General features: G+C 29.9%; 1 pseudogene; it reads left to right on the forward strand.

Annotated features, from left to right (window-relative positions):
* The first annotated feature begins 1,769 nt into the window (after nt 1-1,769).
* On the forward strand, nt 1,770-7,597 carry LOC100807648 (cytochrome P450 714C2-like; annotated as a pseudogene).
* Nucleotides 7,598-12,343: the final 4,746 nt, after the last annotated feature.

The following is a 12,343-nucleotide window of genomic DNA, read 5'->3' on the forward strand; positions in this document are numbered from 1 at the left end:
ATGGTCTGATCCTCTTTGTTTTTCCTTTCCCATGAAGCAAGAAAAAAAAAACATTAATCACATTAAATATCTAATGTGATTAGTTGATGTGAACTTAACTTTTTCTTAGAGCAAAAGGAGGTACAAAAATAAAATTCTAAATTGTATATATACTTTACTATAATAAATCAACAATATCTCAAAAAAATTATAAATGAAAACATAATGAATGGTTTTTATGTCACACATTTAACAATATAACTTTTTGTTTTGTTTGATAAGGGTACTATCTTCTTAATCACATAGTTATCGATCTCAAACTAAGTCTTGATCAAGGATGATAGTCATTGAAAGCTCTCTCCTAATCCAAGATTCAAGCTTGACAACAAAGGAGAACATTCGCATGAGGAAACAAATTATTTTCTTTACATTAAATTATTCTCATGCGTCATGTATGAGCTATGGGTACCAGTCCAAACTCCTAGCTAGCAATTAAATTCGGTCTTCAACTGTCCTGGGAGAGAGGTTTTCTGGACCTCGTTTGTGAGTCGGATTACTTGGCTGCAGACTGAAGTGCAAGTGATGCAGGATGGAGATTAGTGGCGGATCCAGAAAATTTATTTAATAGGGGAAAAAATAATTCAGAATATTTTCATAGAAAAATATTATAAATTTTTGTAAAATACATAATTTTATATATATGACAAAAAAAATTAAAATGCATGTCTCAATTTCTATAAATTATAATTACATTCTACACATATCAATGTAATCTCTTGTACGTAACTTTTTACTTCATTTTAACAAAGAAATTATTTTGTAGGAACAACACCTATTTTTTTAATGGGGCGATAAATTTTTTTAATTAAAGATGTCTATAAGTAAAAATATACTACTTGTGGGGGCAACTGGCCACGTACAGTTGCAACTTGCAAGTACACCCGCCATTGATGGAGATGACAGAACATTATGCATGGCATGCACACTGATGGTCTTGATTCGGAATCTAAAATGATTTTAGATAAGCTTTTGCATTTTTAGTTTTACATTGAAGAGTTAGAATTCATTTTGAATTAAAATAATTTTAGGTAATTTTTGCATTAAATCAAAAGTTTATACTAAATTTTATTTTTAACTTAATTTTATAATAAAAACATTCAACATAAATAACTTCATTTCAAAAATTCATTTTATAAAATTAATTTTATCCATGCTCATTCAAAAACACACTAAGAATCTAGTTAGACATGATTGGAGGATCTATCAATGAGAAATTAACACATGTGCTGGTAGCTTTTGATGCTAGACATGGTTATGTTTGGTTTGTCGGTGGGGTGTAACTGATGATCAGTTTGGAGAGGAAAGTCATTTTGATTATATGTACATGTTTGGTTAACTTTAAAGTACATTTGTTTATAAATTTTATCTGAAAACTCAATTTTATAGAAGTAAGACTTTCTTGTTAATGCAACTCAGTTTACATACTTAAATTTAATCGAAATTTAGGATTACAAACTTTAATCCAAAGATGCACCTTGTTTGGATTTGCATGTGAGTAAGTCCTCCATATTTTGCTTTGGAATCAATGGGACAAGATTCTTGTTTGTTAGTGTAATTTGCTTTGTTTTTTTCTGTTTGTTAATACGTCCATGTTACAAAAAAAAAACGAATATGTTAAAAAGTTATTACAACTCGACTAAATTTAATACTAGTGGACAATAGCCAGGTCAATTAACTGCTAAATATAAAATTGTAGAAGCAGAAGAGGTGTCCATTTCATGAACCAAACTACTCAAAGTGTCTGAGCCAAAGAGAGAGATTGTACTGGGTATGGAAGCTGAAGGTCAATGGCAGATTTCAGAGAGGGAGATATGTTGGTCAGTGGCGTTCATAGCTGCATGGAGCATCATAATATTATTATATTTGAAGCTGTGGCATAGGCCTCAAAGGTTAAAATCAATGCTTCAGAAACAAGGCATCAATGGACCAAAACCTTCTTTCCCCTTTGGCAACGATTCTGAGATGCAACAGATCAACCAACCTCCTTCTCTTTCTCTTGAAGCCTTAGACGAATGGGCTTATTCCCTCTACCCATATTTCCATACATGGAAACAACGCTATGGTACATGCATGAATACATTTAGAAGTAATAATTTGTGTTTTGGTGACTATATATATCACTATTGTACGTCAAAATTAATTTTATCTATTTTACTAATTTGTTTTTTTTTTTAACCGTAAGTGTCGTATAATTTATGATTGATGTAGTGGATCTCACTTTAATGGGAGGATTCTTCGTTGTTGTTTGGTAGTTATTAATTTGGTTTTTGAAATTAACATATATGAATGATGATCAGGTCCAGTGTTCATGTACTCCACTGGAACCAAACAACATCTGTATGTGGAAATACCCGAATTAATAAAATCGATAGGTGACGGAATTCTTATGTCTAATGGACCGAACTGGACCTTCCAAAGGAATTTACTTGCTCCGGAGTTTTTCCAGAGCAAAATTATGGTTAGTATATCGTTTTCTTTTATCATTTGGGATAAAAAAAATTACAAACTTATTAAATGAGAATACTTTTTTGATTAATTTTCAGTTAAGTTGTAAAAGTAATCATAAACTTTTATACGACTTTTACATATAAGTCATACAAATAATTACTTACGACTTTATAAACTAAAGTTGTATAACAATTTATATATGACTTCGGTTTACAGAATCGTACTTACCTTTATGGGTTACTCCTGAATAAGAATTAATTTAAAACGTGTCAATTTCAAAAAAAAAAAAATAGCCCCAAATGGAAAAAAAGCCTACTACTATATCCCATATGGTCTGTGTAAATAAATATAAATATATCATTACTATTTTTTTTACCAAATCTTTAGTTGGATTAAAAATTCATATTATATAGCTGATACATGCCGAATTTAAGGTTATTAATAAATTGAAATGGATATATAATGAAGAAAATTAAGTATATATACAGTAAAATAAGAATAGTTTGAGATGATTAAGAAAAATATTTTCTGGTTAGTTATATAGGTGTGTGAAATGCACCTTCTAATTAGAGAAGAAAGTGTTAGAAATTCTAATTTATAGTTTAGATGCAAATTATTGTTGATGTATTCATATAATTCTAGTTTAAAAAATAAAAAAAATAGAAAAGAAAGAAATTAGTCATAGTGGTGTTATCGACTAAAGTTTTGACACAAAAGTCAAGTTATAAGTTAGGTAACTTTGATTAGTTTTAAATAATTTTGGTCCGTGATCCTGTAAGTCTCGAGACAAATTTTTTTTCTAATGAACTTGATATACGGAAGTTTTACTATTCCTTTTTGAAATACTATCATCTCTATTCTTGAAATTCCAATATCTGGCATCATAGAGCAAATGTTCGAATCATTGTTTTCTGCTGCAAAAGATTCGTGAGTTCGTGGAGGTAGAATCATCAGTTTCGCAATAGCTTCATCAACAAAGCAAGATCGTGATCATGACAGGCTCGAATGGAAATCTCATGGGCAATCTTCCAATTCTTGATGGAACGAATTGGGGCGAATGGCAAATTCAGATGCAAGTTGTATTTGGATTTCAAGATGTTCTTGAGGTTGTGGAATGTGGAATTGCAGAACTTGAAAAGCAATCAAGTGATCCGCAGAAAGCCACATGCAAAGATGCCAAGAAACGTGATTGTAAGGCTTTATTTTTTATTCATCAAAGTGTGGACAAGGCGAATTTCCAGAAGATTGATCATGCAAAGACAGTAAAGGAGGCATGGTACATATTGGAAAAGGCATATTCAAGAGATGCAAAGTTAAAGAAGTTGAAATTGTAGACTCTAAGGAGACAATATGAGATGATTCAAATGGAGCCAACTGAGAAGGTAGCTAATTATTTCACAAGAATGCTCAGCATTGCCAATTTGATGAAGGGCTGTGGAGAGAAGCTTGATGATCAAATGGTTGTGGAGAAAATCTTGAGGTCACTCTCACCTCGGTTTGATTACATTGTGTGTGCCATAGAAGAATCCAAGAATCTTGAGGGTTTGAAGATAGAGGAGCTGCAAGGTCCATTGGAGGCACACGAGCAAAGGATGAATGATAGAGACATAATCATACTATGCTTAGACGTGGACGACCTTTTAATCACAGGCAATAATGAAGTTGTGATTCAAACTGTCAAGAAGCAACTGCAACGGGAATTTGATATGACAGACCCGGGAGTCATGTCTTATTTCTTAGGAATTGAGTTCATTCACAAGAATAGAGGACTTGTGATGCATCAAAAGAATTATGCATTGGAAGTTCTTAAAAGATATAAGATGGAAGAATGCAACCTAGCTAAGAGTCCAGTTGAGTTTGGATTAAAGCTAGGTGTTGGTCTTGATGAAAAGCCAATGGATGCCACATTGTTCAAGCAAATGGTAGGAAGCTTGAGGTATTTGTGCCATAGTAGGCCAGATATTTCTTATGGTGTGGGCTTGATAAGCAGATATATGAATGATTCGAGGACTTCTCATATGGCTACAACAAAGAGAATTTTGAGATATGTGAAGGGCACACTTGACTATGGTTTGTTATTCTCCAAATCAAATCATAATCAAAGAATAAGGTTAATTGTTTTTTCTGATGCAGGAGTGGTGATGTAGAGGACAACAAAAGCACCACTGGATATGTCTTCAAATTACTTGGATCAACAATCTGCTGGAGTTCTAAGAAACAAGAAGATGTTGGACATTCAACTTGTAAGTCAGAGTACATGGTTGCTGTCTTAGCAGCTTGTCAATTAGCCTGGTTGGAGTCACTCTTTGCAGAATTGAAGATTCAACTTGATTCAGTTGTTCAACTTAACATGGACAACAAGTCTGCTATATGTCTTGCCAACAACTCAATTGCACATGGAAGAACAAAGCATATTGGGACAAAGTACCACTATCTCAGGGATCAAGTGAGGAAAGGAAGAATAAGTTTGGCTTATTGCAAGCCAGAAGAACAAGAAGCTGACATTCTAACCAAAGCGCTTCATGGGGAGAAGTTTTACAAGTTCAGAGAAAAAACTTGGCGTAGTGAATTGCTTAAACTAGAATTAGGGAGGATTGTTGAAGTATCCATATAATTCTAGTTTAGAAAATAAAATAAAAACAGAAAAGAAAAAAAGTAGTCGTAGTAGTGTTACCAACTAAAGTTTTGACACAAAAGTCAAGTTAGTTAGGTAGCTTTAGTTAGCTTTTAATAGTTTTGGTCCGTGACCCCGCAAGTCTCGAGATAAAACTATTTTCTAATGAACTTGATATATGAAAGTTTTACTATTCCTTCTTGAAATACTCTCATCTCCATTCTTGAAATTCCAATAATTATAAGAAAAATAAATAAAGAAAAAAAAATTGAAAACAACCTTGTTTAAAATTTAGCATGAAAGGGGTCTATTCTCCTAATAAATCAATTAAATTTTTTTGGGTAGTATCCACTAGAACATCAATTTTCTTAAGAAGATCGAGTTCAGTACCAGTCGGATTAATAATTTATTGGCAGTAAATTAATTAATTTACATATATTATAAATAATTTTTAATTAAATAATTTTCTTACCAAATTCTTAATTAGATTGAAAGTTCATGCATGTGGCAGAGATATTGAAAGTCCGTTATGCACATATAGATGTATAATGTATTAATTTGTTTTTGTTTTGGGTTTATAACCTACATAATTGGGTGGATATAGTGGACGAATCAACCATGGCACTAATAAAAAAATGGGAGAGCCATATAACAGAAAGTGAAGGGGGGATTGCAGAGTTGGTAATTGATGGAGATCTGAAGGCTCTGACAGCATATGTCATTTCCAAAGCTTGTTTTGGCACCTCTTATGCTCAAGGCAATTTAATTTTTGCAAAACTGACCTCCATGCAAGCGATACTAGCATTCTGTTTGGATTTCTAAACCTAAGGTTATAGGAGTATATCCTTTTGCCAAACATGTAAACAAGAAATCAATACTAGATTATACCATGTGCTAATCAAAGACATATATGATATGATGCATTAATTCCCAGGTTTCTTCCCACCAAGGAAAACAAAGAGCTATGGAAATTGCAGAAAGAGGTGGAAATGATGATACTAAAAGTGATCAAAGACCGTGAAGCAGATAACCAAAAGAGTGGCACACATGAGAATCAAAAGGATCTATTACAAATAATACTAGAAGGTGCTGCCAGTGCCACCACCGATACTAGTCGAAAGGGTATTTTTAGGCCTCGGTATAACATAAACCAGCTGATTCTAGACATCTGCAAAAATGTTTACTTTGCAGGCTCTGAGAGCACTGCTCTTGCAACTATTTGGACATTGCTGCTACTTGCCTTACACCCTGAGTGGCAACAACGAGTTAGATCTGAGATTATGGAGACTTACGAAAACATGGTTCCTCATTCCTTTCATGACAAGGACAAACTTCGAAACTTGAAAGCAGTTAGTACAAAACCTTTTCTGAAATTTATTATTGTACTTCAAGTATATATACATACATATATATATATATATATATATATATATATATATATATATATATATACTACAAATCTTTAAATTGGTCTTTGAACTTTACTAAAATATGTTTACTGAAGGACTAAATTGATAGATATTTAATACTTTGAAAGATTAACTGTATAGTTTTATCACTTTAGGCACTATTTATTTAAGACAAAGGATAATACTATTTAGAGACTAAATTAATAGTTGATACTTTATTATTCCTTAATTGAGAATTGTTAGCTACATTGGACCTAAGACATCAAATGTCACAGTCCCTGTACATGACACTATTGTCCTTTATTACGTAGAAGAGAAAGATTCTTTATAATTAGTTTGGGGTGACTTAATTTTTCAACATTCTTATTAGGTGAAATTCTACAACAACCCCATTAAACGAGATTAATTACATTGCCACCTAATAGTAGAGAATGTTGAATACAAAATGCATTTCTCTTTATAGTATGTATATCAGTATATCCACACATGTACAGTATAGCTGGCATGACACATTAGTAAAGTAAAAAAACACTTAATTTGTTACATTTGCTATCCTAATTAAGAATCTAAATAATGATCCTAATGTGCACTTGTCCAGCTAACAATGGTGATTCAAGAGAGTCTACGACTTTATGGACCTTCAACTATGGCCACTAGGGAAGTGTTGGCCAATGAGGTGAAGTTGGGGGAACATGTTCTGCCTAAAGGCATCAACATGTGGTTGTTCACACTTGCATTGCACCGTGACCCTGATAATTGGGGGCCAGATGCTAGGGAATTCAAGCCAGAAAGGTTTGCTGGTGGTGTTTCTGCAGCATGCAAGTACCCCCAAGTTTATATTCCATTTGGCCTCGGGAGTCGAATTTGCTTAGGCCAAAACTTTGCCATGCTACAAATGAAGGAAGTGCTGTGTCTTCTTCTCTCCAACTTCTCCTTTGCTGTTTCACCAAACTATTGCCATTGCCCTGTGGATGGTTTGCTGTTGATGCCAAAATATGGTGTAAGGCTTCTTGCTAGCAAGGTTCACGAGACTTGCTGCATAGTTAAGGTTTTGTTCTGTGTTACTCCAACATGTGACCAAGACTAGCTAGTTTTTTTGGTGGCTTTGTTGGGTTGGATGATGCATAAGTAAAAACTCTATGAGATTTGCTAATTTTTTTTTTCTTCTTAAAAAGTAAAACCAAATTAACCTCAAATATATATGTCTTTTTGCTTTTATATAATATTACCCTTTATATTTTTTTTACAGGAACCTCATGAAAAAAAAACTCATAATATTTCTGAGTCTTTTTTTTATATAGTCTCCTTTCATATCACCTGCATTAATTGTTTTTATTATAAAAATAATTAAGTAGAAGTGCATATTATTAATTAATTAAGTGAAAAAGGACATGAGAATAGAATCCGTATCACAATTAAACAAATAAGACATTTGGTAATATAAAATCTATAACTCAGATTACTTTTTTGTTTATCAAACTCTGTTCGCATTTAAATAACTAAAAAGCTAACTCAAAGAATGTGAAATCTTGGAAATGGGAGGGATCTTCTATCGCTTTACCCTTAATTTGTCCTACTAACCCTCGTGAATAACTTTGTGGCATTGTGAGATAATGAAAATTATTAGCTAATGATATGTGCGTCTGAGAGCGGGTATGTAGGGACATGTGTACACGTGTGTGTTTTTAGGGAGTGTTTCGAGGCAATTTAAATATGGAAAAAGATAAATATGCAATTCAGACCATCACTTAATTAATTACAAAACTTTGTCTTTAATTCAAAAATCAAGAAAAAAAAATCACAAAATTTATTATTATATATGAAATCTGAATTTTCTATTTTAATCTAATGCTTATAATTAAATAATCACATTTCTCTCCATAACTAACTAAGTTCTCGTATGAAATTCTCACAATAATTGAAAGTTCTTATATATGTAAAACACTCCCTAAAAAAACATGTGTTTTTACATAGACTGACAAATTCGATAACATTTTTTATATAAAACATTACTTGGTTCAACTACACATTAATTAACGGGTTAAACTAGTTTTACCAAGATTATATAATAATATAAATTAAAATGTGTTGTTAGTTCAACATCTTGTTTGACTTTCAAAAGAATCATGATATTTAGATATGTCAATGATATCAACATCCATCTTTTATTTTTCTTTATTTCCTCTTCTTATTACATTTAATTATCAACCATATTAATCATCTATTTTTTTTCTCTTTTATCACTCAATCTGAAGGTGTTTATGTTGTAAGGGGTGTCCAAATACAATTTTCTTTTTCAAAATATTAATACGCAGTCCAGTAGAAACTCTTTAAATTAATATTTGATAAATTAATAAACTCTTTAAAATAATAAATTTGTCCGGTCCCAACTTGGGCCAATATAAAAAATTAAAAAACTCGATAAAATAATAAGATAACAATTTTTCGTGAAATTCCTTTATAATTTTCGATCCCAAGAAAATCATAAATTAAAAATTCATAGAAACTGAAAAAAAAAATATTATACTCTATTGAAATATGATTCAATAGTTGCTTAAGATATGGATATTTTCCAATAATAATTTATATATGTCAAACTTGTTTAAGAATACATTGAACACATTTGTTTCTCTTGTTTACATTTATTGTACTTCAAAAGTCATTATTGATTTCCAATGCATATGAACACAGTAATTACTAATTTACGTTTACGTTGAGTCTCAAGATTCGTTGCAACGTAATTTTAAGAGACATAAACTAATTTACCTTTTTATTTGGTATGTACAGTATAATTACTTAAAAACTCTTTAAATTAATAATTATTAATTTATCGATAAATTAATAAATTTCTTCAATCCTCACATTATTAATTTATAGAGTTTTAACTGTATATATATAGGTTGCAGGTATACAAATTCACTTCCCTCTCCCTCGCTCATCTCCTGGGTGTATTGTGAGATCCGACTCCAACAAGTATAATCATTCTTAAGCCATAGATATAAAGTCAATTAAAATATCTAAGAAACATATCATAATATGATGATTATATTAAAAGTATCTTAGATGAATTATTGTTAAAGTTTGTTATTTTGATTTATTTTAGGGTTAAAATATTTAATTATAATTTTATATATACAAATATTAATATATTTTTAAAATTGAATAAACTCTTACAAATTTACGATTTAATTCTACTAGCTTAAACGAATCTATATAAAATAGGAGTCTCACAATTCTATATATATATATATATCGGAAAAGAGACGACAAAATTATAAAGTTAGTATCATTTTTTGTTATCATAAATAAATAGACAACCTTCAGTACCAGATTTGTCAAAAATATAATAAAGGAACGTTGACGGAATGATAGAGGGAGATCGAATAAATAAATAAATGTGATCTAAATGGGCGATCGGGATTCCTGCAGAATGATAGGATTTGGGTAAATGTCAAGCAAAAGTTAATTTCTTGTACATATATACATGACACATGGAGAACCCTATTTTAACATACATGCACGTGTCAGCTTTACTCTAGAGCATACAACTATGAACGATACCATTTTAATTAACGGCTCCAATTCCATACATATATATTTCAAAAGACAAAAAATAAAAACTATAAATTGTACGTTTAACTAGTCGACCTGTAGCTAGGAAGGGGATACTTATCGACTTAATATTGTTATTTGATATTTTCAAGATTGAGGATTATAAAATTTGTCTTTACTGTCACGGTAAAAAAATCATATATTACTTATGACATTTTACATTGAATAAACCTCTATTTATGAGGTTTTTATTTGATAAATTTAAGTTGTTAGTATAAATATTATGAATTTGTATCCTAATCAAATGATAGACTATGTTTGCTTTATAAAAAAAATAGTATATATTATAAGTACATCATATGTTACTCTAATACCTTATACTTTTAATTAATATAAACTTACAAGTTTTATAGTAATAACTTAATTTTCGTTAAAAATTATATGAATAAAAATATGAATTAAATATGATTTTGATTTTCCAAAATATTGACTGTTAGTATTAGTCACCCGAAATTTTCATCTTTTAAATGTAAGTTATATCCACCTGTTGTAAATATGTAAACAATGTAACTTAAGACTTATACTATTACAATGCATTTGCTATGCTAAAGCCGGAAATAAAATAACTTATACTTTAATTAATATAAACTTACAGGGTTTCTAATAATTAAATTTTCATTAAAAATTATATCAAAAAATAATTTTAATCACACTCATATAGAGATGCTCTTTGTAATATGACGACCTATATATCATGAAGAATAACTTCTTTAGTTTTTTTTTTCTTTTCCAAATATAGAGATATTACTTTTATTAAAAGTTAAATATTCTTTTAAGATTCTACAACAAGGCATATAGATATTGCGTATAACTTAAATTGCGTATTTATCTATTAAAACAAAAAACTTTATTAAGACTTGTAAAAGTATAATACCAACATTTGCTTCTCTTCCTGTTCCTTCTTTTATGTTCTTTCTGTTATTTTTCTATGATTTCAATTGTTCTATTATCTTCCTCTTCAAACACGCACTAAACAAAATCATATTTTGGTTGCACACGTTTCTCTGTAACCTTAATTAACTGGCATCTTTAAAAACAAGATCAAAGGCTTCCTAATTAAGGGAAGAGGTGGAATATAGTTGCTCAAAACACTTTTTTTTTTCTTAATCCATAAACAGGCAGTTTAATTAGAATGACGATCAACAAATAATGCAACCATCCGTCAACACGAATAGCATTTTGTTGACATTGATCGCTCAAAAATGAAAGAGTCGTGTTCCTTTGGTAAAGAATGCAAGATTCATAACAAAATGGCAATCTGGGCTCAATGAATTTACTTTACTCCAGAAAAGACTAATGGCAATGAATACTTCCAGGAAAATGTTTGTTCTTTTTCTATATACAAAAAAGATCTCTCGAATAATAGCAAAAAAAAAAATTGACTTGAAAATAAATTCATTGTTAAGCATGTACTTCCTCAAAGAATAGCATCTCCTTTATTTTATTTATTTTGGGATAAAACATAATTTTCTTCTTCCTATTTTTTAAATTCCATGATTTTAGTTCTCTTAAAAAATAGAAATACTTTATCTTCCAATTTTAAAAAATTCATAATTTCAGTCCTCCTGGTTTTTGTTTTTATTGAGACAACTTCCCTCACTTTGTAAAATATATGATTTTAATTTTCTTTAATTTTAAATTTTAATCTTGACTGTGTATTTTTTAATAAATTATATTTATTAGTAATTAAATAATTTAAAAAAATATATATGTCATGTAGATAATAAATAAATATGTGTTATTCAACGTTTATATAATATATAGATTAATATTTATATATAATATGTGTTAGTCAACATTTATATATATATTAACATTTAAAATTATAAATTTTTTAAGAGTAAAGGATAAAATATCTCATTTTAAAAATAGGAACTAAAATCACAATTCTTAATACAACGTCTGAACGGCATGCTCCTAAATGGATATTTATTTAATTGATTATTTTGATACAATAATATCTATTATAGGGTTTTTTATTATTTTATTTGGGTTAATTGAAACATAAAAAAATGTTGACGCAATTGAAACTGAAAACTTTTAAAATCGCCAAAATTTGTCATTTTCCAATGATTTCAAGTCATCATAAACTAACTGTAAGGTTTCAATTACAAACTATCCGTACGATAAATAATTCAATTACAATTATTTTAGTTTAAATAACTTAGTAATTACTGATTAATTTGACCTTTTATTTAGTTGCATTTACAACACGGCAACA

The sequence above is a fragment of the Glycine max genome, chromosome 9 (genome assembly GCF_000004515.6).
Source record: "Glycine max cultivar Williams 82 chromosome 9, Glycine_max_v4.0, whole genome shotgun sequence".
NCBI classification, from domain to species: domain Eukaryota; kingdom Viridiplantae; phylum Streptophyta; class Magnoliopsida; order Fabales; family Fabaceae; genus Glycine; species Glycine max.